Below are 26,619 nucleotides of genomic sequence, written 5' to 3' on the forward strand. Positions count from 1 at the left end.
CCCAGCCCCTTCATAAAAAAAAAATCTGTGTCAAAAGGCCATAACTTGGAATGGGAAAAACAAGAGGAAACTGCTAAGATTTATGAGAGGGAAAAGCATAAGCTCTTTCCAGGATCCAACCACTTTACTTTCCTTCAACTGAGAAATCTAAGTCTCTCTCCCTCTTTTTTCTCTCGCTCTCCATGTCTGTTGTTTTTTTTGCTGTGAGATCTGCCCTTTGTCAGGATATCATGCCCTCCCTGAGCACTTACCCCCATCAGGGCCTATCTTCAGGAAACAGATGGGGTCGGAGGCCATTCCCTTGCCCCTCCAAACTGCTGAAAGCGGCACATTGAGAGCCCACCTCCACACCGTGGCCCTCCCGGAAACCTCCCACCCCTGGCAGGGCGCCCACTCTGCACACACATCTCACTCAAGGAGCGAACCTTGCCTTATTTACTCGCTTTATCTCCCATCCATGTCTCAATGTTTTCTTTCTCTGTGGTTTGAGGGAGGATGAGTGACTCAGTGCGATGCCCTCCTCCACAGAGGGGGCGGATCTGCCCTATCTCGTAGTGCCTCTCAGGGTACAGAAGAAGAAGACAGTGCAAAAAAAATGACCTCAGTCAATGCCTTACAGTCAAACATATTGGCTTGGAGACAATAGTATAAAACAAACAAATAAATGGGGCTGTATACAAGGCTAAATGAAATTCTACTGCCTTAAATGAGGATGAATTTGCCTAGAGACAATTCAAAGCTGTCAGGACAACCTTCTTCCATTTTGATGTTTGTTTACATGATGTACATTATTTATTTAGTGACTTACTCTAATAACACACATAAATAAAATAATGTCTGTGTGGGGCCTGAGGGGAGCTGCAACAGTTCTTGAGTTAAATTAATAAAAATATGATGTTTAGATACATAAAACGATTATAGCAGACTTGAAATATATGGCACAAATAACCCCAAACTAGTGAAATGAGTGAACAATACTGCTATTAAAATCTTACGATGTATCTAATTTGCAACAACTTTCTTTCATCACACTACAAAATTGAGCTTGTCAATGCTAAGAACCAAAAGTCCCAAGATTTTCTTTCTATAAATCACAGGCGTTTCTATGATGTATAACCAAACTGTGCAGTACTATGATCCAGTGCTGGTCTGGTGTTTCCAATAAAGGCTAGCAAATTCTTAATTTAATCCTGATTTAACAAATTCAGCTTTTTGTGTCTTAGCTGTGGTCATATTTCATACTGTTATACCTCTTTTAATTAAATTAACAAGTAATATACTTGTACATACAGTTGTTTGACAGAACATACAGAACAAAACATTAATCTTTACCCGTTCCTTCCGACTCTAAAAATTTCTGATAATTTTTAACTATCCAACAATAACACTTTACCTAGAGATGCAGGAACAACATCATGCGTCAACCTCACAACTTTTGTCTGGCTCTGCTAAGCATCCACAAATTAATGAATAGATCATAACCTGAGTTCTAATACAATGCAATTTTATTTATAAATAACTTTAAAACACCAATGGCCAAAGTGCTGTACACTAAAACAAATAAAACAGACAAAAACAAAACAACAATTAAGACATTAAAGCTAACACCTCAAGCTGAGAAAAACAATATGATTTAAGAAATTATTTAGAAAGAGGAAGTGAACCTCCGTGTTTGATTTTCAAAGGCAGCTCTTCCAAAGTTTAGGGGCAGCAACTTGATCACCTCTCAAACTCCTTTCTGACTTTGGAACAACCACAAAGTTAAAAACAAAACAATCAAGTAATATTTTTAGCACTATATATTTTTTTATTTTCTAAATTAAATAAGTTGAACTACAAATGATATGCCACTTAATACAAGCTATTATTACAATAATAGCTTGTAGCATCTTTAACCTTCACTTTTAACCTTTGTCTGATTTAAAAGTCCAATTTTTCAGAGAAAAAAAAAATCGACAAAAAATTTTCCAAACCTGATTTCTGGCCTATTGATTTGTTGATTTAGTAGAAAGAGGGTGAGATATAAATGTGAATGTGAACTAATATTGTTTACTGTATGCACACTTCAGATATTGAAATTTGCAAATGATAAACACCTTAAGTCTGTCTGAGTTGAATTTCAAACTAATTATAATACAAAAAAACCTGAGTAAAGAAACTTTATATGCTTTTTTTTTCTAAAACAATCACAATATAACAGGCTATCTACAAACAGATCTGACCATTCTCAATAAATTACTAAAAACTATCTATGTCTTCCGTTTGTCAGTTGTGAGTGATTTTAATTTGGACCATTTGAAATCAATTACTAAAAAATATTTGGAGGTTAGGTGCTACTCAGATGCAACTTAGGGGCAACTCAATGTTTATTTTCGCATTTTATGCTTGGGAAAATGGCTGCAAACAGATGTGCAGTTGTACAACTGTCGATCTTTCACTCTGAGCACAGAAGTAGAATAAGTAGAACCTCCTGCACAAGCATTAATAATGCATTAAGCTGTTTCTGAATGGTAAATCAACAACAAAACACTTGTCTTTTCCAGCAGCCATTGTACAGAGCATACAGCGGTAAAATGAGCCAAAACATGCTAGTCTACTAATAATGAAATGGAGTGCTTACAAGGTGAGAAGAAGGCCCGCTGATTGTGCTGTCAAAATTTGAAGATTTTTGTAATGGATAAGTTTTCTGACACCAAAAACATTAGTTTATTGCAAGAAAAAGCTGGATGCTGGTTTTTTTTTAGTGCTTGGACTGTTTATAGAAGCAGCATAGACTAAAATGAAACCACAAAAATGTGCAAAGAAGTTCATTTTGAAGAATAGGTTCCCTTTAAAGAATAAAGCTCATACATTGACTTGTGTGTAAGTATGAATCTTTTTACAATCTAAGAGACTTTTGAGTGGAACAAAAGATAAATATGGATTTTACAAAAGCAAAATGTTCCAAGAACCAACTTCACATTCACAATGGGCAGTCTCAGGAGGCACAAGCTGATGGTTTCACCATATCCCTCACATTCCTTTGACCTAAACATGATTAAAAAAAAATTTGGCAAGACATCAAACAATCAGAGCATGCAAGACAAACCTAAAAGGCTCTTGCAGGAATAACAAGCAAAACCCTGTGAATAACAACCGAAAGACCATGAGAAGACAGCACAAAGCACCATGTAGTGTGCCAAATATGTGGTTTTGACATTTTTTTGTTACTAAACAATAAAATAAATAAAAATGAAGTGAAAATTAAACAAATTAATTTCTACCAATAAATGATGAACGTCTTAAAGAATGTCACCATCTTGTTTTCAAAAGAAAACCAGAGAAAGGTTTATTAGAAAGGCAACATACTACTGTTTTCCTTACCTACAGACAGACACACCAACTTTATTAGTAGCACTCCATCTACTATTCCACAAAATCCACTTTCACGTCTGAACTTATATGTGCACACATGTCATGCGCAAGCATCCACAGAAAGAAAAAGCAGTGGCCGAAACAAGTGTGTGAACAACTGCAGATGAAAGAACAGTCTTCCTCTGGAGACAAAGAAGAGGAAAGAAAGAGAGAGACTTGTTTTCTTTTCTTTCTTCAACCAGACAAGAAATGCCCAGGCCTTAGCAGCAGCCTGAGTAAATAAAAGAACGGGCCTTACTTCTCTGTCTCTCGGGCTGGGGGCCTATGCACGCCAGCGCTCTCTGTGCTGCTGCCAAAGGGGATGCTGGGGCCTGAAAAACTACACCCTGCAGCTGAAGGGCTGTCTTTGTTGGTCTGCCAAGGCCTTCCTGAGCATCCTCCAGCCAACAGCCTGTCACATCCTGGGAGGAAGACCTCCATCTTAAGGCTTGTCCCTCTCCGGGAGTTCTGTCCCTACCCCCTTCCCTATTTTTTTTAAAGTCTCCTATATGGAACAAAACAGCTTGATATAAAGTGATGCTGTAGGGAATGATGAAAAATGAGTCACAGCCATATTAACTAAAAGAGTAAGAAAAAGCTAACTAAGCTACAGGGCATAAAAACTGTCTAACAAGTAAATAAAAATCATGCTTTGTCTGCAGGTTCTGTGATGCCAACTGCATGACGAAGACATCTGTAGTATTGCACCAATTAGTTATTTCCTAATTCTTGTGGTGTAGAAAAAACATAAAAAATTTCCTTCTCACACGCAGGTCTCAGTTTCCTCTTAACCAGTCTGAACTACTCTTTGTGCTCCACTTCCTCTGTGTTCATTTATAGCACCTTCTCCCAAAGTAAATAGTCTTGCTCAAATACGATTCTTAATGCCAGGAAAAGGTAAGTTTGCCTTTTTAGTACACAGCGGCACAGCTTTCGAAAGCCCTGAGGAATGCTTATTTATGCAATTAAATATTTTGAAAATCAGCCATACACACACACACACACACGCCCACACACATACATATATATATAAGTGTATATACGTACATATACATATATATATATATATATATATATATATATATATATACTGTATATATACTGTATGTGTGTACATATGCATATATATAAATGTTTTCAGGAAATACAGTCATTATTTATCCTGATGACATTTTCTCCCATTTGGTATGTATTACGCATGGTGGCACAGCTGTCTGAAAGCTGGAGTACTGTAATTGATTTTAACGTATACTGTACTGAGTATTTTTAGCCATTTAAGACAAAAAGTAACTAAAGAAGAACAATAAATACCACTGAAACAAAAATGGGTCCTGTGTTTTTAAGGTTACAGTTCCACAATGTTATTTTCTTTTAAAGCTGTCTCAAAATAGAATTAAGTCATGTCCTTAGGAAGCCAAGTGTCTTAGCATGATACACCAACACAAAGTATAATTACAAATTAGAAGACAAATTTTCTGTAGTTTTAAATAATAATAATAACCTTCATTTAATCAAATTGATTTCCAAATTTATTCCTGAAATGTAACTTTATAGTACTTTATATTTTATGGCTGAATTATTACTTTTTTTCCTGGCAGACAAATTACGTGCAGTCATCTAATTGCTTTGTTTCTGTTAGGAACATTTTTGAAAAGATAAAACAATATAAAAGGAGTAGCAGTTTTGAAAACAAAACCGCCATTGGACTTTTTTTCTTGAAAATCCTTTCTGCCCTTCTCAATAACCAGTGGAAGAATTGAGCCCTTCTTGTAATTGCTGACCAATTTTTACTTGTTTTCACTATTATTTTGGCAATCAAATTGAAAGGCCTCTTGCCAGCAGCCTAATCTTTAGCTCCCTCCACAGGTGCTCTATCAGAATCAGCTTGAAACTCTAACTGGGCCACTCAAAATTTTTATATCACTTCCAATCACAAAAAAACATGTAGGTAAAATTAAGCAACTCTTTCAAACCTCAATCTGCCAGGGGTATGAATAACTTTGAACTTAGCTTTATATCTTTCGGACACCTTTTTAAGGACAAAGCTTCGAGAAAAGCAAATCTTTGTGACTCTGAAACCAGATTATTTTGGCTTGTCACTGCTGGAAAGCTGCAGATTAGGTCTCTATAATTGAACAAAGGCAAACTCTTATCAAAAAATGTATTTACTACAAGTCATTTGCTGCTTTTAGAGCAAAATACACCTCCAAAAGCAGAAGGCTGGCCACCCTTTTATGCGCCCAACCTCATCTCTTTCTGTGCTGTAGTAGAGATCTGTACGTGGCGGTTGTCATAAGAGAAGCGTTTGTGTGAGCGCATTTGTGGCACATTGGGGATTGGGGGATTCATTGAATAAACAAAAAGCTGACAACTTGTCTGATGTAACACCATGACCCTGCTTCACATTCAGGGTGGGTGGGTGGGGGGGAGTCTTTTTACAGTTACTGGGAAAAATGGTGAGCCTTTTCCCATGAGGCACCGTATGTGTCATCTCCACACTTTTCCCTTTCTGAAGCCCAAATAGGAGCTTGTGTCTGAACAGAATGTTGTCGTGTGGATGGCTCTGATTGTGACACAGTCATTTAGGATCTAATAGTGGAGGTGGCGAAAGAGATTTTCCACATTAGCTAAGATGCCTTACACTGTCTGTGACAAAGAGATGGGTGGGGAGTTGTTTTTTTTTTTTTTTCCCTGGAACTGATACCAGTCAGACGAGCAAATCACTCCGTTGAGCTCAGAGGATGCACATCTTTTTGGAAGAGAACCAACTTAGAGATTTACTCACAGTGGTCCTGCTACATCCCAATTTAATACATCAAATCCAGTCAAAATGAAACACTGATTATTTCCAGAAGCTGCAAGCAAACATGGCAGGTGGCTAGTTAGGACTTTTTGCAACTTGTAAACAAAAATATGGATGAATGAGGAAAAGCATTTTAAGATAAAATTTCCAGCCACAGATATTGTGTAGTCTCTGCGTAAAGTGTGTGTGCGCAGACTCATCTGTCTCTCGCTTTCTTTTTTTTTTTTTTCAGCAAACACAATATGTTTTTACACATCATTGGGAAATGTCAGGTCCCTCTCCCCCTTTGCTTCAGATCAATCAAATCCACCAAGCTACATGATGAGAAGGAGGGGTTGAATGAGACAACTGGAGCATCCGTGCACAAGGATGCTGTCTCTTAGTGGACATACTGGGAAAAAAAATGTTGGCTGAAATAGGGACCTACTTCCCGCAGTTTCATCAGCAAGTTACTTTGGCCAAACATCACGTACGTCCAAAACACAAGACAACACAAAGCTTCAAGGAGAATTGCTCACATCCCCAAACTGCAGTCAGTGGGGATATTTTCACGCCGGGCCTGACATAAAGAGCCGAAACATCAAGCGTTGCTCTGACTCTGTGGTGGGGGTGTCCATTATTCTGGCCCTCATGGCTCTGTCTCTCAACCATGGGGAAGCGGCAAACTGTCAACCACTTTGTCCACATTACCCACGTCCCCCAGCTCAGACAGGAGCACTTGGTCACTGTCCCAGAAATCTCAGTGCCCCAGTGGCATCCAGGGAAAGTTAGACAAATGGAAGGCCAGAGGAAGAAAAGTAGGCCGGCTAGTCATCCTTTACAGTACCAGGCTGTTTTTTTTTTCTGTGATAGAATTACACAAATAGGATTATATCGCAAATATCAGAGCATTTAATGTTTATCAGCATTGAAGGCTGAACATCTGATAATGTTACAGTGTTTGAATTATAAATGGATTTCAGTGCGAACTATTTGCTGGGTTTAACATGTGTAATCCACTACAACACCATGCTATAAAGGCCCTGACCCCTCAGGACATTTTTTAATAGTATTTGTGTCCCTGCGTTGAAAATTATCTTTGACTACATAGCAGAGATTTCACAGTTCATTTTTTCCAAATCCAAGTCAAATCTCTGGTCTCAATTGACTGAAAAAACTAAAAATCATAAACATGCCCTCTATCCTGTCTATGACCCTACCTTGAGAATTCAGATCCTGTGCTGTTTGACCTTAGACCTAATGTAAAAAATGTAAAGTTATAATTTATTTATAGAAGTCATTTCTTCCATAATTTATAAGAAGAAATAACTTATATGAGCTACTTCAAACTATTTTAAAAAATGCAAAGCAATATCTACCCAATTAAGAACATACAGTATATCTATATTTATGTTTAAAGAAAAATCACAGAAAGAGATCCACAAATTATTAGCATTACTATTGAATTGAATAATTATTCAATTATATAGCACAGAATTATAGCACATTGCAATAGTATGCTATAATGATAAAAATAATGAGTGATTTGCTGTAAAGCAAAAGTGACTTTGTAATAATGCAACTAGTCACAAAAGCAACTTTTGTTGCTTTTTCAGTCTGTAGTTCACTGATTATATGATAAAGATTGCAAAAAGTAAATTGCTAAGTACAAGTTCATTCTCAATTCTTTATTTTATTACTTTTTCATTGTACATGGGACAAGCCTGAAACTCGAGGTACCATCTCTGCTACTGTCTCTAGGATTCCCTCAAAAATGCTGCTACACCAATTCTGCCAGTAAGTGGCAACAGCATCAACATTTACAACATCAAAATTCAAAAGAATACCCTGTATCCAGCCAAAGCCAAAGATTCAAAGGATTCTTTCAAAACTATTTTAGTTCATGTTCTCTTTGATGCTGTCACTTTAAACTGAGTCATTTCACTTTGTGGCTTATATTTGAATTCGGAGGGCAGTCTGGACAAAGCACAACAGATGTGAACAAAAAAATAAAAACAAATAAAATACAAACAACAAAAACCAGCAGCTCGACTGTTTATGTGGTCTCTTTCACAAAAGGCAGTTGTGGTCATGCATGAAATCCAGTCCTCCCAAATATGTCGCAAACAGATTCTTTTACATATATTTACTTTGGAACGCTGTGTTAAAAAGTCAAATGTTTCTCACTAAAATTTCACTGGCAGCGAATGTAAATGCAGCAGAAAATCTCAGTTTTGCAAAATATTTATGTTAATGTGGAAAGTCAGCAAAGCATGTCGCCAAGACATATTCGATAACCAAATACAACAAGCCTGTGAAGGTGAGCATTAATTAGAGAAGTAGTTCAAAGGCTGATGGTAACTCTAGAAGGGCTGCAAAGATGTACATCTCAGGAGGGAAAATCAATGGACAATTATGTAGTCATGCACTCCACAAATCAAAATTTTATGGAAACGTAGCATGGAAAAAGCCATTGCTGAAATAAATTTATAAGAACTTCAGTTTACAGTTTGCAAAAGTTATATAGGGGGAATGGCAAACATGCAGAAGATGTTTGCCTGAAAAATGTTGGAAAAAAGTTATGCTATGGAAGTCTCCATACTTTTTCATTTTCACTTGAGCAATTTTTTTAATGACTACCTTTTACTTCTACTTAAGTAAAAATATACTCACGTAACGCTACACTTATTTGAGTACATGCATTAGCAACTCTACACAATTGTGAACATACACCCAAAATGAGTTGTAGCCCAATGATTGTCTTGGGAGAATCAATTTGGGTATGAAAGTTGCACATATAACATTAATGTGCAACTTTCAGTTTTTCAATTACAGAACATTCAGAAAAAAGCACTTAAGTGTGAAGGTGTACAATCACAAAATGTGGAAAAGTGTAAAGATCGTGAAACTTCTGAAAGACACTTTGTGATTTCTAAGAAATGTAAAATATTATTTCTTTAAAAAATATAGATAGTAATAAATGCCTTTATTGCTCACTTTCTATAGGTTCTGCAAAGACCCAGCTGAAGGATCTCATTGGAGCAGTCAAGTGGAGGTGTAGCAGTTGGGGTATCTTTCCTACAACTGAGTGGGCTGTTGGTGTGTAGAGGAAAAGACTGTTGACCACTTCAGGTGGACTTTGCACAAACAGGAAGGAGGCTGTTCCTCTGGTCTTGGCCAGACCAGCAACCACAGTGAGCCTCCCAGGGGGAAGGAGGAGGATGACAATCTGTCCCCCAGCATGCCTCTTCACCGCCTGCACTCACTGCGAGAGCTGGCTCTGAGGGAGCGCTGGGCCAGGCAGGACTGGACCGGGCAGAACTGGTCTGGGCTGGGTTTCAGTAAGCAAGGGGGCTTTCGTCTGCATGCGTTGTTCCCTCAACACTGCAGCAAACTAGGCGCAGGACCCAGTGGACAGTCAACTAGCCAGTCAGCTGTTGTGAAGGATGCTGCAACTCTGCAATCCACTAGCTCCTACTGTATTTTCCCACAAGAGGGTTTACTTTGATGGTTGTTTTATGTTTGCCCACACACTTAGTTACTCAAGAAAATGTGATTTATGTGATAAGCTTGGAAAAAATGTGCATAGAAATATGCTGAGTTACTATATAGCATGGTTGCTTCATTAAAATAGGGTTTGCACTGCAAGTTTGAGAAGACGGAGTCTATTACTTAAAACCCAACAAAAGGCTAAGTGAATTTGGAAATTGGGATTTAATTTTCTTAAATACTCTTTAAAACTTGGACTAAACTTCAAGTTTGAGCTACATTGCACATACGCAGTGCCATGAAAAAGTATTTCCTTCCTTGCATGTTTTTGTCACACTTTAATGTTTCAGTTGGTCAAACACATTGCTGGCAAGGGCAAAAATAACAAGTAGCTTTCAAATGACATAATTTACAAAGAGAAAAAAGATATCCAAACTAAACAGGTTATGTGAGAAAAAGTAACTCTCCCCAAACCTAATAAAAAAAAGGTGCTCAAGATGGTCGAAGCCAAAGGAAAAAAAAAAAGAAGAAATACTCTTTTTCACAGAAATGTAAATCTTGTTGGGTCTGAAATGTTTTAGCACTTAGTCAGGGAATTGCTTTGCAAATCACACAAAAGCCTAATGAAAGTCATATTAATACAAAAAACTATAGCAACGACCTCCTACCCCAGCCTAAGCATTAGCTTATGTTAGAAAGTTATGCCCCTGCTTCATGACCCGTGACCTCTGCTTCCACTGATGAATACACTCTGGCTTTATTTGATATTTCTTCAATAGCAGTTCAGCTTGTCAGTGGTAAAACAACTGGATACAACCCAGAAGGGAGAAGAAAACATGCATACTGGAGAACAGAGCAGGAGGGGAAGAAAAACAAGCATCAACTCAAGCAAGACGATGTATTTTCATGCATCCCTGTCTTAAATGTCAAGATTTTTTAGCCCTCAGTGACTGCAGTGCTGACACCTCTCCAAGGTTCAACAGAAACCGCATTCATTAATAATTAGCTTAGCTACAAAGACAGGGAGCGCGAGTGAGAATGAGCAAGTGTGCGTCAGACAGAGAAAATTTAAACGTCTGTCCTTTCCCGAGACAATCAAATTTCACTACAAGTTCTTTCGTTCATCCTGCATCATTTATTTGTTTTCCTGGCTTGTTGGCCAGATTCCCGAACGCAGTCCACGAATGAGCAATGCAGACGTCGCATCAGCCTCACAGCTCCCTCCCGTCCTTAATCATGGCTCTAATACCCTCCAGATGAATAAACATCTTCATCCCTTCTGCATTTAAAGCCAGAAGGCTCCTCCAGTCTTGAATCCAAGAAAGAGAGACAGAAAGAGAGAAAGAAACGAGGAGCTGAAGAAAAGGAAAAGGATGACAGATGGAAGGGTGGATCAATGTTGAAATGAACCAACAGCAAAGTAACAAAGCTATGGCAAGATTTTCTGGTTCTTCCCATAATACGTCTGATCTATTTCCCCCTTGACACAATTATCACAGTCGTTCTAATTATTTTCCCCTCTTAAACAGATTCCTAATGACAGACTGTGTTTTCTTTAATGATCGTGTTTGTATAGCGAGGACTTTAGAGTGCTGTTGTGCAACCTTGTCGCCTCAGACTGTGTCCACAGACTTGCACAGGAAGGGGGGAAAGGGGCGGAGAAAGTGGAGGCAAAAGGGGGTTGGTCTCTAGAGAATGGGCCAGGCCCCAGACCAGCTCTGCTTTGGCCCAGTAACTGTGCCAGAATACTCACGACATGTGCGTACAGTATGTGAGCACAAATGGCAGACGGATTTAGGGGTTTGCTTTGTTTCGTCCTGCATTGTTTTTTTCTGCTATCCAGGCAGCTCATCACTGTCAAATAATATTGGTAAAAAGGATCGAAAAAAGCATGAACATTAACACAACCATAGATGCTAACTAACGGGCAAACGCCTCACCAAAGAAAGCAGTTCACTGCTCCTCACCCTGATCTTCATTTGCAGGGTAGGGATAGAATATGAAGCCTGAATACAACCAGACAAATGACTACAGGGCATTTTACTTATTCATCCATCACTTCACATTGATTTATTCCTGTTTATCTATTTATCAGCTGACAAAACAGAAAAAAAATCCTTTACCCTGAACTGTTTTACTAAAAAGTTTGCATGCTGATGGGCACAGTGAAAAACTTTGAGGGTTACTGTAGAAAACAAAATCCCTTCATGAATGCCCTCCTCTCACACCAACACATCAACACATACTTTTCTCCCTATTTACATATACTTTGCACAACTTGGCTTACTAACCATTTACTTAGTTACATGCCACCACCTGGGAGGCTATTTATGTCTCTCTCAGGAGAGGAACTCTCTATGACTGCCAAACAAAATCCTCTAAGGTATTACCAACTATTTAATACAAGAAAACTTGAGAAAAGTGTCTGGAAGCTTTTCATTTTCATTTCTGCGTTAAAAGCAATGTTAAGAGAGATAGTCAAATCTAAGAGTTAAGTTACTGATTATTAGAAGAGCAGGATAAAAGAGTGTGCTTTAAGATACTTTTTGTTTATGCTGCAATCGTTTTGTTCTCACACCCTGTAATATTGTATGTGGCAATCCGAAGGTACAGCTTACTGCAATGAACCAATTTCAAGGACCATCATTCAAGAGAGTGAATGTAATAGTCCCCTAATATCAGTTATCACTGACAGGAACATCCATATCAGCTAATTACTTTTCACTGTGCCGTTGTAGATGAGAGGACACCGGCCGTTATCGGTATATAAAAGGAGAAGACATTGCTATTTCACCATTAGTATGGCCCAGCCATTGTTGCTGTCTCTAATACAGAAGCGGTGTACAATGAAATGGTAATAAATCCCATGTCACTCATCTGGCGGCTCACTAAGCTATTTTATATTTCAAGAGAATATCACTGATAAGGTGACCTTTAATTAAGGTCACTGTGCATGTAGGTTGACATGTCAGGTCGTGAAAGCGATGTGTTTAGTTTGCCACTGGATGATACACACCTCACATAATGTAGATGATATATTCTGATTGCAACAGGATATATGTTGTTAAACATTTTTTACATCAAGTAGAAGCACAGAACTTCACTAGGTAAAAGCTTTCATTTTAGCCTTCTAACATTTGCTGCCCATGCTTGTTCCTCCGTAGTTAGAGTTTGGGTTTACGATGTGAAACATTTTTTTATGAAGCTGGGGAAAAAACATGGAGTACTTTACAAAATAACTTTTTGAGAACTTTTAAGCACAAAGTGCATTTTATTACATTTTTTTTGTAGCATAATTATGCTGTGGGAATTCATTTTTTCAGCAAGATCAAGAAAGTTGCCCAGAATTAATGAGACAATGAATTGAATTAGAAGGAGCAAAAATCATTTTCCAACAGCACAGCTTCACTAAACATACAGTTAGAATGGTCCAGGCCAAGCCCACACCTAAATCCAACCAAGAATCTAAGGCAAGACTTGAAAATCTATATTTATAGATAATATGCAATAATGCTGATGACTGTTATAGTGACAATATGGCTTGTGATAAACAGTGTGTTAGCTAAACAGCATTGAGGGGTTTCCATTTTGGATTCATTAATAACCCAGAAATCAGTCAATGAGTCATATACAGTATAAAGCTGGTTGGACACAAATGAAATTCAAATTTAATTTTAAGCTTACATTTTCTTTCTTGATCAACAGCCCTCTATGTTCCATTTTACAAGAAGATATTTGCAGTAGTTCTAAAATGTTGTAAAACATTTTCTGCTGCATCAAGCATCAAATATATCGCTAGCACAAAGAGCACAAGTGCGATGTACTTATATGATTAGCTGAAATGGATTCCAGTCAAACCAATTTGTTGCAATTATTGTCCAATGATATTGCTATAGTGATACAATTACAACATACGGTACAGCTTTACAATACTTTACAATAATGCACTTTTTTGATATATCACACAAAATTTCCAAAACATATTGAATTTCGTAGATGTATCTTGAATGTTGTTCTAGTTATTAAAAACCAAATAGACAAGTAGAAACTGAGTTAGAAAATCTATTTTGAATTGTGAGCAGAGAAAAAAAATCACAAACAAAAACATTTTAGGAAAATTTAGAAAATTCCCAATTACTTTAGTATTGGGGACTGTACATCTATGAGACACTTACAAAATTATTTGTAATTATTTCTTCTTTTTTTTACCACTATGCTTAAATATAGCAGTAAACATCTGTGTCTAAGAACAGATGGTCTAAGATGTTTTGTCTATTCAGTGAAATTCAGATATTTTCCTGTTTTTGTATGTCTCACATAAACAAACAAGATTTGGGAAAACAACAACACACATCATACATGACTGAACCTCGTACATGTCACTATAATAAGAAGTCTTGATTAGGATTCGGCAGACGTAGCATCCCGCATGCACAGTCTCTGCTTTGCTAGGCTTCAGATAACCTTTATCCTATAGGGCTTAATTAATGTCAGCCAGTCGACTCTGCCTTTCAGAAGGAAACGACTTATTCTTCTGCCCTCATGAAGCCCATATCCCTCTGTTTCACTGCTGAGGCCGACTGGCTTGTTTATCCCAACTACAGGTACTGCTCCCTATTAAGGCCAGCACTTGTTACAGGGAAGAGGTTGAATTATTTACCAACAGTAGAGGGGGAGATGGACAGAGGGAATGAGAAGAGGCATTTTATACATGGATGAGATTTTTATGTTGTTGTTTTTATGAGGTTAGAATCATGGCAAAGTTAATTATCTATAAATATTTTATAACAGGTGTTGATTACTGAAGAGACTGGCTAACTGAATTTCAGGAGACTCAAAATAACAAAGTTGATACATGGGTGAATTACTATGCTTTTAATCCCTAATGGGAAATATCTCATGCTGCTTCGCATTTGGCGTTTTATCCAATTGGTCATGAGTAAATAGATGAATGTGTTTTGTTAAATAGATACCAAGAGGTGCTTATGCACAGTTTTCACCCTGGGCAAACTGTCTGCATTCTATCTGCATCTCGGGCTCTGTGCACAATACAACAAAACATACAGAAAACAAAAGGGAGCACAGAGGGGGGAGAGAACGAACAGACAGACCAAACAATAAACCCAACCACAAGAGACAGAGTTTAACTTTGTGTGCGTGTGTGTGTTTGTGCGGAATCAGAACGAGAGACAGAAAGCAAGAGGAGGACAAGGGAGATGAAGACAAATGCAGAAGGGGAGAGAGACAGAGGGTGGCGGAGAAAAAGAAAGACAGAGGGAGAAATCAAATTTGCAAGAACATAACAAAAAGCTGTATCTTCGACAAAAGAGAACACACAAGGGTATTTGTCTAGCTGTCTGCACCAGCAGGATCCTCTGAAAGTTTATTAAACTAGAACCCTTCAAGAGAAGGCAGAGAGTAGTAAACTATACTTCTGGGGAGGAAAGGAGAGAGAGGGAACGGGAATGAGGCAGGGGGGGTTGGTTGAAAAAAAAAGTAGCTTTCAGCCTCTGTCTTTCAGAAATTCTTTTATTTCAGCCATGCATTAAGTAACCTCCCCACTGAGTTCTGCTCTCCTTCCTGGTGTGGATAAAGCCGTCCCTCGGGGGAGCCGCTGGTAATTTCCAGCTTCGCCAGAAACTCAGGTATTAGAAAAGACCGCTTGGGGACCTGCCACAATATACCTTCACAATTTCATACGCTTTGAAAAAAAAAAAAAAAGAGGGAGCCTTTTCCCTCCCAGCCTACCCCCACCTTCCCTGTAAACCCCCTCGAGGGTCCCCAGTTCAAATTTCTGAAGTGCAGACAACGGGTGTGCGTGTGGGGGAGGAAAGGGTGGTGGTGGGGGGCCCGTGGGACACAGCACCAGCAATAGAAAATCCACTGCATAGAGGAGAAAAAAGCATTTCCTCTCTGGTCTGGCAGGAGTGCCTTTTTTCCCCTGGCTCCCACCAGAGGCTTTTTACAAAACATGTGTTGCTGACATGTTGACAGATTGCTCAGTGAAGTGTTAGGCGCATGCACACGGCTGGCCATTTAGGGGGACATGGCTTCCTACCCAACATCCTCTACCTGAGGCACCATGTTTTATACATCAACCCCCAAAGAAAGAAAGGAAACAATAAAAGGTACGCGAGTTGCTTCTTTTGTGAAGATAACAGAATTTCATACAGCAAAGCGAGTCTGCGTATAATGCTGCCGTAGCTAAACTGCGGTGATGGGGTGGAGCGAAGGAAATGAGGATACAAAAAAGAGGGAGGGGGGAGTTCAGACAGGAAACACAGAGATAAAGCGCAGAGGGAGAAAAATAGTGCTGGAAGAGGTATGTATGTATGTATGCTTATATTTACCAGGTGAGCCTGTCAAACCAATAAAACAAAAATCCCAATACCTTTCCCATCTCTTCCTGTAACCAAGCCTCCCAATAGCAGGTGGGAGGATGCAATCTGATCAAAGGCCGGCATCCAGATCCAACTTCTGCTCCTATCAGGGTATCGACAGCACATGTCTTAATCGCCCTGCGGCTCAAAAAGTGCTGCCGTGGCAACAGGATGGAAATGGGGATCATAATGTATTCATGGTGCTAGCGACCTGGGGGCTGCGGAGCATAGTCTCCGGGGACTGCACTTTACCCAGAGCCAGACGTGTCTGGGCAAAATCACTCCACACAAGACAGCAGCAGAATACTGAGGAGCTATGACAGGATAGAGGGAGGGTGGAAGAAAGCAAGTGCATTTGAAGATGATAAGGAAACCAAGATGGAGAAGAGTTTAGAACAGGTTAAGTGAAACAATGTGTGCCAAATAGTTTCAGTGATAATCCTGCTCTGACTTTATGTTTCTGGCACTAAGAATTTTAATGTAAATACTCAGTTAAAGGGATAGTTCACATCTTTGAAGTGAGGTCCTGTGTTGTTATTTTCTGTCCTGCATCTGTAGATTAAAAAAGCAATAAATCCTTTAAATGGTGAGAGGCTAACATCTAATTAGTATTGTGTCGTTCATGAATGAGCCATTTAAACGAACAAATTTAAATGGACAATTTGAAGCAAATCATTTCATTAACTGATTTTTTTTTTCATTTCTCAGTTCAGATGAGGTCAGAGTCAGCGTGGTAGACGGGCAGAACCTCTGCATTCTATTATTCATAAAATGTATGATAAAGATTCCCCGGTGAGAGACAGCACCATTTCAGCACAATAGCTTGTACTGCAAATCAGGACATGATCCTTTCACGCTGATTTTTCTAGGTAGGATGGTTATTATCAGTGTCATTTTTGTCTTAAAGCAGGAACAAACAAATTTTATGTAATTTTGGAGGGCTTTGCTATGACTGATGAGTTACAGAGAGAAATGTGAACGTATACAGCCTGCATAAAAACACTTTTTCAACATCGTAATGTCCAATCACTTTAGGAACTAAGCCACTTACCACATAAAGTATCCTTATCAAGCGACAGGAAAGTCTAATTAATAGGCCAAAACGATTACTGGCTTGAAGATTTTGGATGAATGCCAGTTAAAATATAATATCTACTAAATATTGCATCCTGGCAGTGTCATTGCCATTGCAGTATTGCACATTGACATTACTCAAAAGGTAGGAAAACTGTATGAATCCGACTCTGTCTAGACATTCAATTTACAACTGAATTTTTATTCTGTGTAAATATGTATGATGTTTTTTACTTCAAGTTAGTAAGTAAAACTTTCACCTGCAAAAACATGCCTGCAAAAAAAATGTCTTGAAAAATTCTTCTTAACAGAGTCACCTGACTAGCCAATACAACCATGCAAACCAAAGCAATCAGCACTAGTTAAAGTCAAGTGGCTTTTAGCCAATCAAGTTACACTCCTTTGATCATGTGTCAAACAGTAATCGAGTTAGCTAACTGCTAAGGGACAGCTAACTGCTCAATACTCTGGTGTCAAATTTTAGAAGGTGAATTTTTGCAGACAAATTTCTGCAGTCGAATTTTTGCAGGTGCGCAATAAATCAATAACAACATATATTGGGATAGCCACATGATCTAGAATCACTAGAAAATGTGTCCAATAGAATATTCACTAATTTCACAGAACTGCACAGGTTTGAGGCGGACGTTGGCAGAGGAAAGGCTTCAGATGTTCAACCTCTCATGCACAGCTAAGCCACGTGGGTGGCATCAATGAACATACTCACTCTTTGGTTACCTAGCAGCAACCTGTTGAGTAAACTGCAATACAGCAGTTTCAGATGTAACCACCATGCCTCATAGCTGCTTAAAAAAAAAAAAATAATGATGATGTGGAGCGAAAGGTTAAATGAGTACAATAGCTCGAGAAGAAACTGTGGATAAAACAGGAATAGTCACCTCGCCAGTTTGACAAAATTTCAGATGTTTAAAACAAAAAGAGAATCAATAATGATTGATATCAATTGGTATCAAATGCTAATATTGTGATACACTTTTCAGCTACATTGTCCACCCCTACATCACAAGTTTTCATAGCATAACTGATTCCATTTTACTGCCTCTAGCAGGGATGTACAAAGATAAAAAGAAAAGTTACTGGTCTACTGCAGCACTGAACTGAAACTTTAACATCCAGAAAAGAAAAGATCTAAGCCTTGAGTTGGGGAAAAAAAACACACCAAATGTGATTGTTAGAAAGGGGCTTGCTGAGATGAATGCCTCTACCTTGAGGAGCTTGATGCTGCTTGACCAGGTGGGTGATTCGGTGAGAAATAAATTGCAGAGGAAATTGGCCAAGATTATCGGGGCCACAAAGAGACATGCCCCTTTGGCCACAGATGAGAATGGATAAAAGAATGGATGAGTAAATGAACACAGGGATAGAAAGGCCGAAGACTGATGCCTGAGCTGACAGATGATTCTTGTGGATGCCAACCTCCACCACAGCCTCAAATAACACTGTTGCATTATCCTGAACAAAATAAAAGCTTCCTTTGGAGAAACAAATATTTTTTTTCCGGAAATGCAGCACAATTTGAAATTCTCTCTACCTTTATGATTTTCTTTTTGCTTTGCAAGCACATAAATGCATCAGAAGACATACATGTTCCCAATTTAATAAAAAGCTGTGAAGATGCTCACATTCACAAACAAAACAAAAAAAACAAACAAACACAAAGCTATAGCCTGACCCGCTTTCCCTCAACAGGAGGGCAGCTACAACAGGCACCATGCCAGGTAAACATCCTCAAGCCTTGTGCACTCTCTGCAGAGGGTAAGGCTCAATGCTGAAAACACACTCCAAAGTACAGGGAATAGTCAATTATGTTCAGCACTGGGAAAACCTTCTTAGAATACATATTTTGCGTACATTGTCCTCCTGCCACGTTTAGAGAAGAGAAACACAACTTTTGCTGCATTTTATATCAAGGTTTCTTTTGTAAAAAGAAAGTCATAACACCTCACCCTAGAGGAGATGATTCAAATGCATTAAGTCTTCTAAAACGAGTGGATTCACCTGCACACTGCAGTGTGTCCTTCTGCACTAACTATCCTCCACACGTAGCACACCCTCAGGCATCCAACCTAGGGCCACAGACAACTCCCTGGTCTGTCTTTCCTCCTTCCCTTTAGCTGACAGGTTCTTCGACTGCTAAGCTCCAACATGGACCTCTGTGTTTGTGATGACTATACAGCACAATCAAGGCAGGGAGAAAAAGAAAGAAAGGGAATGATGAAGAGGAATAAGAGAAGGGATACAGGCGGAGAAGAAGAGCTAAAGAGAGACAAGGACATCAACAACATGTTCTCACAGAGAGATGACCCCTGGCCATCCTGAGGCATCTGGTTTATCTGGCTGTCTGGATAAGCCACGCACACACCTAATGACTCCAGACCTGTCCATGTCCCAAAGGTTTGTTTTATCCCTGATTACAGACAGGGAATGACAATGGGTTGGTAAACCACAATGCTGCACATCTAAGAGCTCAAATCAGACTACGACTTCTACGTGATAAAAAGAGATAAGAGTTTAAACTAAGGTCCAAAGTTGCAGAGAAGTTACATGATTAGTTCCTTTAAAACATTTTAATAGGTTTAAGACAACAATATCGTTATTGGTTGCTGATTTGTATTCATCACAAACAGGACCAATCTAAAGGCCAGCCTCCATCCATATACCTAACTGTGCATACTAAGCGAGGCCAACATAGAGATGAAGTTTGGACTTTGGCCTCACTTGTTCCCCTCATGTTGCATGGGATAGATCTCAATCTACTTCTCTGGTAGAGATTAGTAATCATCTAGGGCCTTCATATTGATGGCCAAGCTCAGCTTGTTTGCATATTTACTGGCCTCGGAGCCCAGTCGCCTGAGGTGAGAAGCAAATTACATTCCAGCTTAACCCCCCACCACACCCCCACGCACACAATTCTATCTCACTCTTTCGATTTCTATCCCTCATTCTCTCTTCTTTTCTTCCTCCCCAACCTCGTTTCTCTTAACATGCTGATCAGTCAACTTGCGGTAAGCATCCTTGCCTACCTTGGTTGCATCTGTAGTGGTCTCATTTGGATAACATCATCACAACGTAATCTTGTTGGAGAGAGCAATCAGTTTACTTTGGAATTAGGTATTCCGTTGGCGGACCAAGAGAGAGGGAAAGCTCACAGGGTTTAAAGGATGCAAACGAAAGCATGCTCTCCAGAATACAGTCCTGAGTCTGATTGGGTGATAACAACCCACACAAGCTCCATGTGAGAGTAATGAATGGCCAATGGGAGGCCTGAATAATAATGCAATTGGATTAAAAACCAATCACAAGATGGTTTTGTCTGTTGACTTTGTTTGTGGGGTATGTTCGACAAACTAAATTCATGATGAGAAAGATGTGTCATACTTTGGCTGGGGGGTACATAATGTTCTAATATAAATATTACCGCTTTGTTTACAACACAGTCTCTTTTGCCTGTAAGTCAGTCAGTTATGATAGATTTTGGGGACATCACTTAAAGCAGGGGTGCCCAAAGTCGGTCCTCGAGGGCCGGCATCCTGAATGTTTTAGTTCTCTCTCTGGTGGAAGTAACAACCTTTTCAGCATGTCAGTGTTCTTCTTAGGCCTTCTAACGAGCCATTGTTGGATTCAGGTGCGTTAAACAAGGGAGAGAACTAAAACATGCAGGATGCCGGCCCTCGAGGACCGACTTTGGGCACCCCTGACTTAAAGTATACATACATGTGCATCACATTTAGATGGAGTGTAATTGTCATATGAAGAGATGGTCAAAGCAGATCTTTTTTGCTGTATTAAATTAGTGGTCTGTTTAGAGAATAGCTACCACAGGTGGCGAGTTACTATTAAATCAAAGAATTTAATGTCAAAGTTGGCATACTATGGCTTCTCAAAATAACCTCTCACTTGTTGAAAATAAGAGATTCTCTGATCCATTTGATTGATTCCTCCAGAATGACTGATCAGACAGATGGGTAGGAACTGGAATAGATTAGATGACCTTTACATTCTAAGTGAAGCTGTACCACTCTCTGTCTACTGCTTTTAACATTAAAAGGACATCTTTGTATTACTTGAAACACATAGCTTTACTGTCAGACCATTACATTCTGTACCGACACATGATTTCCCCTTTGCCAAAGCACAGCCCAGCTGGTGGCCTTGGAGACCTGAAACGACACCCATCCTGCCCATAAAACTGAATTTATGAACACACCTTCCAGTCTGAAAATGGCAATTAGCACTAAGGAACAAATGTGTTTCTTTACATGATATCTGTCCTTGTGAGTTGCTGACTGTAACTCCTTACATCCTCAAGTAGAGGAGTGGCTGTTCTAAAGAGCCCCCACAGCAGTGGGCCCCCACCCAAACACCACCCCCTGGCCAACAAAAACAACCCCTGGGAGGGGTACGGGATAGGGGGAAATGTTGAGTCGGCGATAGCGTAACCCCAAAGCTCCAAAACCACAGTGGCAAGCAGGATGCCGTCACAGCTGGCTCTGCTTCTTCCTGTGGGCCTGCTCCACCGAACTCAGCCTAGGGGGAGACATAAACCTGTCGGACTGGTCACTCTTTCCACCACCCTCGTCTCCCGCCTTTCTTTCCTCCCATTACTGGTGAATTTGGCAAAACCTGTCTAAGGAAAAAGCCCTATGGGGATCAATGTGCAGTACATTTCCACATAGACATTAGCAAAATCTTTTGACCTTTTCATTAAGAGGTATCGACAAACATGATTCAAATGTCTGTAAATATTTCTGCTAGGTGTCCGAGAATGAGTGTTGACTATAGACATTTCTTCATCCAAATAATTTTTCCATTTATTTCTGGGATCAAGGACTGTTCTTACCCCCAACTTGTCCCAACAATATACATTGCATATTGTATATATACAGTATATACAATATACAATGTATATTGTCTATTTATGTTTATATATGGTAAGTTTGCATGTGATGTGTAATATTAAACATTTGCTGAAGTTTTAATTGAAGGAAATTATTCACAAAACTAAAAACTAGGTAAAATCAATGTTAGCAGATTAAATTGAGATCATAATAAAGATGTATTTTTCTGCATACAAAGAGTTTAAAATACACATTAAATTCTTGAAAAGACTGAAAACTGACTAAACAATGCATATTCATAGAGGGAAACGTAGGCAAACTACCTTTAACAAAAAGCTTTCTTTGCCTAGAAATGTCCACCTCTTTTTTAAGATAGATTCTTTGTCTTTTCTTTGTCTGTAGTTATACTTCTCTATATCAGCTTCATCATTATTCTGGAGAGCAATCCCATATTAGAAAGAGGAAAAAGAAAATCATTTGAATTCTGGGGACCTAGAGGCGAGTGAGCAAAACCCAGAGGTAAAAGCCAAGCTCCCTCTTCATGCCCTTCCACTGGCTGCCTACCTGGTAAACATCTCCGCAAGCTCCATCCTTTCAAAATCTCAAAACAGGTCAACCGGTGCCTATGTACTTCAGACTCACAGAACAAGCAGAAATTGAGACATTTTCTATCATTCTGTGTTTTTTCCCCTTCCATTATGTCTTCCATTGCACCGCACACAACCTGCCTGGCATTAATGATGCTGTTAATAAAATGCGGCTGGTCAGTGGGTGGATTTGCCTGGCAGGCCTGGTGTCTGTCCTTCGAAGAGATAAGCCCACCGCTGGACTTATCTACCTCCCACAGCCCCACCCAGCAGTGCTGAGCAGTGGACACATAACCAGTCAACTCATCACTGACTAATTACTACCTCTCACTGCCTTACAAAGCAAGCCTGGACTCTTTGCATTTGTAAAACCTGGCTGTTTCATACCTACATCTGCACTCAGTGCAACTCACACACTCATTTTCCTACCTTATCCAGCTTCTTGTCCTCTTTGATATTGCTAACCGGCCGATACCTACTTGTGGATGATCATGTAGACCCTGCAATCTACCTTTGATATTTGTTCGTTTGGAAAAGTACTAATTTCCCTTATCCCACAGTTTCTTAGTTAAATCTTGAGCCATTTGTGAGTGGGAGTCAGTTCAAGTCTCATAGCTTTAGCAGTGCGGTCAAAGTCACTTGTGTTACGGAGGGAGGGAGCGGTTTCTTTTATTCAATTGTTTTCCACTTCCACGAGCGTGTGCCAAGGGGGAGGAAAGCGCCGGCTTAACACGCTCTGCAATTCAACACAGCCAGACGCAGTCCTATTAAGATTTAATGTGCCATTCTTCTGCTTGTGCTGCTGAAAAAGACTTGCAGGCTGAGGAAGAAAGTGAACAAAGAGCAAGCGGAGCCAGGGCCAGGGAGAGATAGAGAGCGCATGAGACACCAAGACAACGGCTCAGTGGGCCAGTCGTCATACAACTGGTCGACAGTTTAAATGGTATGCTAAATAGGAGGAGGGGGGTAACAATAGTGACCCTGATACAGGATTTTCACCCACTGAGAGGAGCTCTGACTGAGGACATGGAATTATCTCTGTTTTGTCCACACATCCTCCCTGCTATTGTGGCTACCTACTTAAGAAAGAGGTCAACTGGATGAAGTCCCAGCATGTCTTCAGTCCCCAACGTGATGAATTATGTGTCATCCAAAATGCAAACGGCAAGCACGCAGGTGCTGTGAGGGAGTGTGTGTGCTCTGTGATATTTGTGTGTTTGCATGCCTAAGCCTACGTCTGATTAAACAAGCACACATGTGAGAGACGGATCTCGCTAGATGAGGTGGATGTGAGTGTGAGCAAGAGTTGCGGTTGTGGCTATTGTCATTTATGCTTTATAAACTCTTCTATTCTTATTTTGGATATGCAGCCCAAGCCTGACAAAGACCAATAAATACTTTATACCGTGCATAATGCGTGCTATGTGAAGCACCGGGGGAAGAGAAGGAGGGCGTCCTCACGAGGGCATATGCTTTGAATTCCTAATGACACTCCTGTTAACGTAACTGGCAGTGTTGCAACAGGGAACACACAGGGAGGATGTGCCATGCAGTCAAACATCTACTTTAATACTACCTTTCTATTCCTCTTCTTTTTGTTTTTACCTTCCTGTATCTCCATACCTATTTTTCCTTACCCACACAACACTGACACACAAACACATACATGGCAAAAAAAAAAAAAACGAGCCCAATTGTAAGAGCTCACTCTAGCATGAGGTCTCTTTTCAGTGGCTGCGTTGTGCCAGAAGTAGCTATTCTCCCCTGACCGCCTCTCCTCCTTTCAAAGCCTTGTAATCAGTGTGCGCTGCTCTTTGTACTGGGATGTCGCAAGACGCCCCAGCAAAAACACAGCAGAATTTCTGATGAACAGTGGCGGCTCAGAGTTCGGCTAATCAGGTCTTGCTCATGTCGCTTTCCTCTTATGTGAGCCCCTTTTGAAGCAAAAAAAAAATTGACGCACTTTGGCACATTCTTCTTGACAGCCACAAAGCAGCTGTTGGATCAATATGCGAAGTTAGAAGATGGGAAGAAACACAACCAATAAAAGCCTGTTGGAAACAGTTAGTACAAAACATGTACTGACAGAAAGTTGTTCATAGTTAAGGCTATTACTTGATATTTCCGTGCTGCTAGCCCAAAAACTTGACGCAAGTTCATCTAAACACTTTGAAACATTTGTTGTGGCTTGAAATTGTTTCAAAACTATGTGTAGTGCTGCAAGAAGTCTGCTAGCTTCTTTACTATTTTTAAAATGTTTCAGAGGCCAAACACATTTTAATATAATACAAAGATAACTAGTTCATACAAAATGCACATTTCAATTCATGATTGTTAACCACAAAAGCTACCCAAATCAATCTGGCTCAATGTGAAAGATATATTACATCATAAGTTAACTGTGATCAAAGTTTTACATGCTACACCCTGGTCTGACTACTACCTGTGGCCTCAGAAAATACCCATAATAGAACCTCCCTGACAGCTTGAAGTAGACTGAAAATATTCAAATGCAACACATCACACACTGACTTAAAGTAATATGAGAAAAAGTAATTTGTAAAACTTTAGGACTCTAATAAGCCATAAGAGCCATCTGCAAAAGAAGAAAACATGAAACATTAGTGAGCCTTCCCAGGAGTGGTCCTCCTTATGAAATTCTTATCAAACTCTCAGGACTTTTTGATAACTTATCCAGGTGAGCAAAAAAAGTATGTGGAGCAACATCTAGAGCAAAATTTTAGTCATTTGTCTCAGTTAAAGTCAGTCTTCAATATTCAACACACAGCAACAAGAGACTGAGCAAAAACTGAATCTGGAGAGGGAGAGTTCTAGAACCAAAGCCACGTTTGTCTAAAAGAACACAAACACCCACCTCACTTTCATAGATAATAGCTATGTGTTTGGAAAGATATCTGTGAGCCAACATGATAAGAATGACAATTTTTAAAGCTGTGCTCCTGATTACATCTGGAATAAAACTGATGCAGAAAAAAATCATAATGACAGTCAAAAATAGTTACGGTAGTGGGATTGTCAGTGACTGCTTTGCTGCTTCAGGGCTTGGACAACTGCTGCAGCTGACAGAACCATGAACTCTCTATCAGTAAATCTTGAAGAAGATTGCCTGGTCCTCAGTTTGTGACCAGATCAGTTTGTGCTCAAGTTTATGTGGCCTACACATCAGGACAACGGTCAAAGACAGGCCAGTCCAGCTCAACAAACAGCCAATATGGCAAAATTAAAACAATTCTGTGAACGGTGAGACAGAATTTATGCACAGTGATGAATAGGACTCACTGCCAGTTGCTGACAAGTGTGGCAGAACAAGGGCTAAGTACGTTTTCACACTGGACCAAGTTGGTAAGGTTTGCTATCCCTTAATAAATGATTATTTGAACACTGCTTTTTGTATTCCCTCACATTATTTTTGGCAAAGATAACATTTTGTTTGATGACCTGAAACAATTGCCGGTGCCGAAAAAAATTTAAAAATGGAAGATATATGTGACAAGACAAATACAGTTCAACAGCACTATGAGTATTTCCCATCACAAATAGAGACTTTATTCATATCCAAACTTTTCCAATCAAATCAGCATCTTCTGTGTTGTGTTGGGATATTATTGTTTCTCACTGAGCATTAGTGTTTCATTTGTATTTTCTCATAAATCTGAAAATGTTTTCTTATTGAAGCTGAATGCATTCTGCAGTGTCTACAGGGATGTGGAAAAAGGGAAATCTGCATAATATAAATCCATATATGGCCCAGTTATCTGTCTTCTCTTTTTTTTCTCTCGCACCCTCTCTGATTGATTCCTTTATCTGAGGGAAGCAGAAGACATGCTCTGTTTGCTCGCACAGTGGCCGGCAGGAAAACAGAGAAAGACACTTATTAAAAAGGTCATCTCACAGAGGGTTAAAATAGCAGGGCAAGGATCTCTCTTGGGGAGGAGGGGGTGGGCGGCCATGCCCCTCCTCTAGTGAAGGACACAAGAAAAGGTGTTGCTCAGGGGAGCTGGACCCGTAATGAAAGAATAGCCACCAGGCTGACA

At 39.6% G+C, this 26,619-nt stretch overlaps 1 protein-coding gene across 8 annotated transcripts in view; it reads right to left on the reverse strand.

Annotated features, from left to right (window-relative positions):
* Positions 1 to 26,619, reverse strand: part of znf521 (zinc finger protein 521) — a 114,628-nt gene that overhangs the window by 67,062 nt on the left and 20,947 nt on the right. The window lies entirely within an intron of this gene.

Source organism: Xiphophorus couchianus, chromosome 6 (genome assembly GCF_001444195.1).
Source record: "Xiphophorus couchianus chromosome 6, X_couchianus-1.0, whole genome shotgun sequence".
Lineage (NCBI taxonomy): Eukaryota > Metazoa > Chordata > Actinopteri > Cyprinodontiformes > Poeciliidae > Xiphophorus > Xiphophorus couchianus.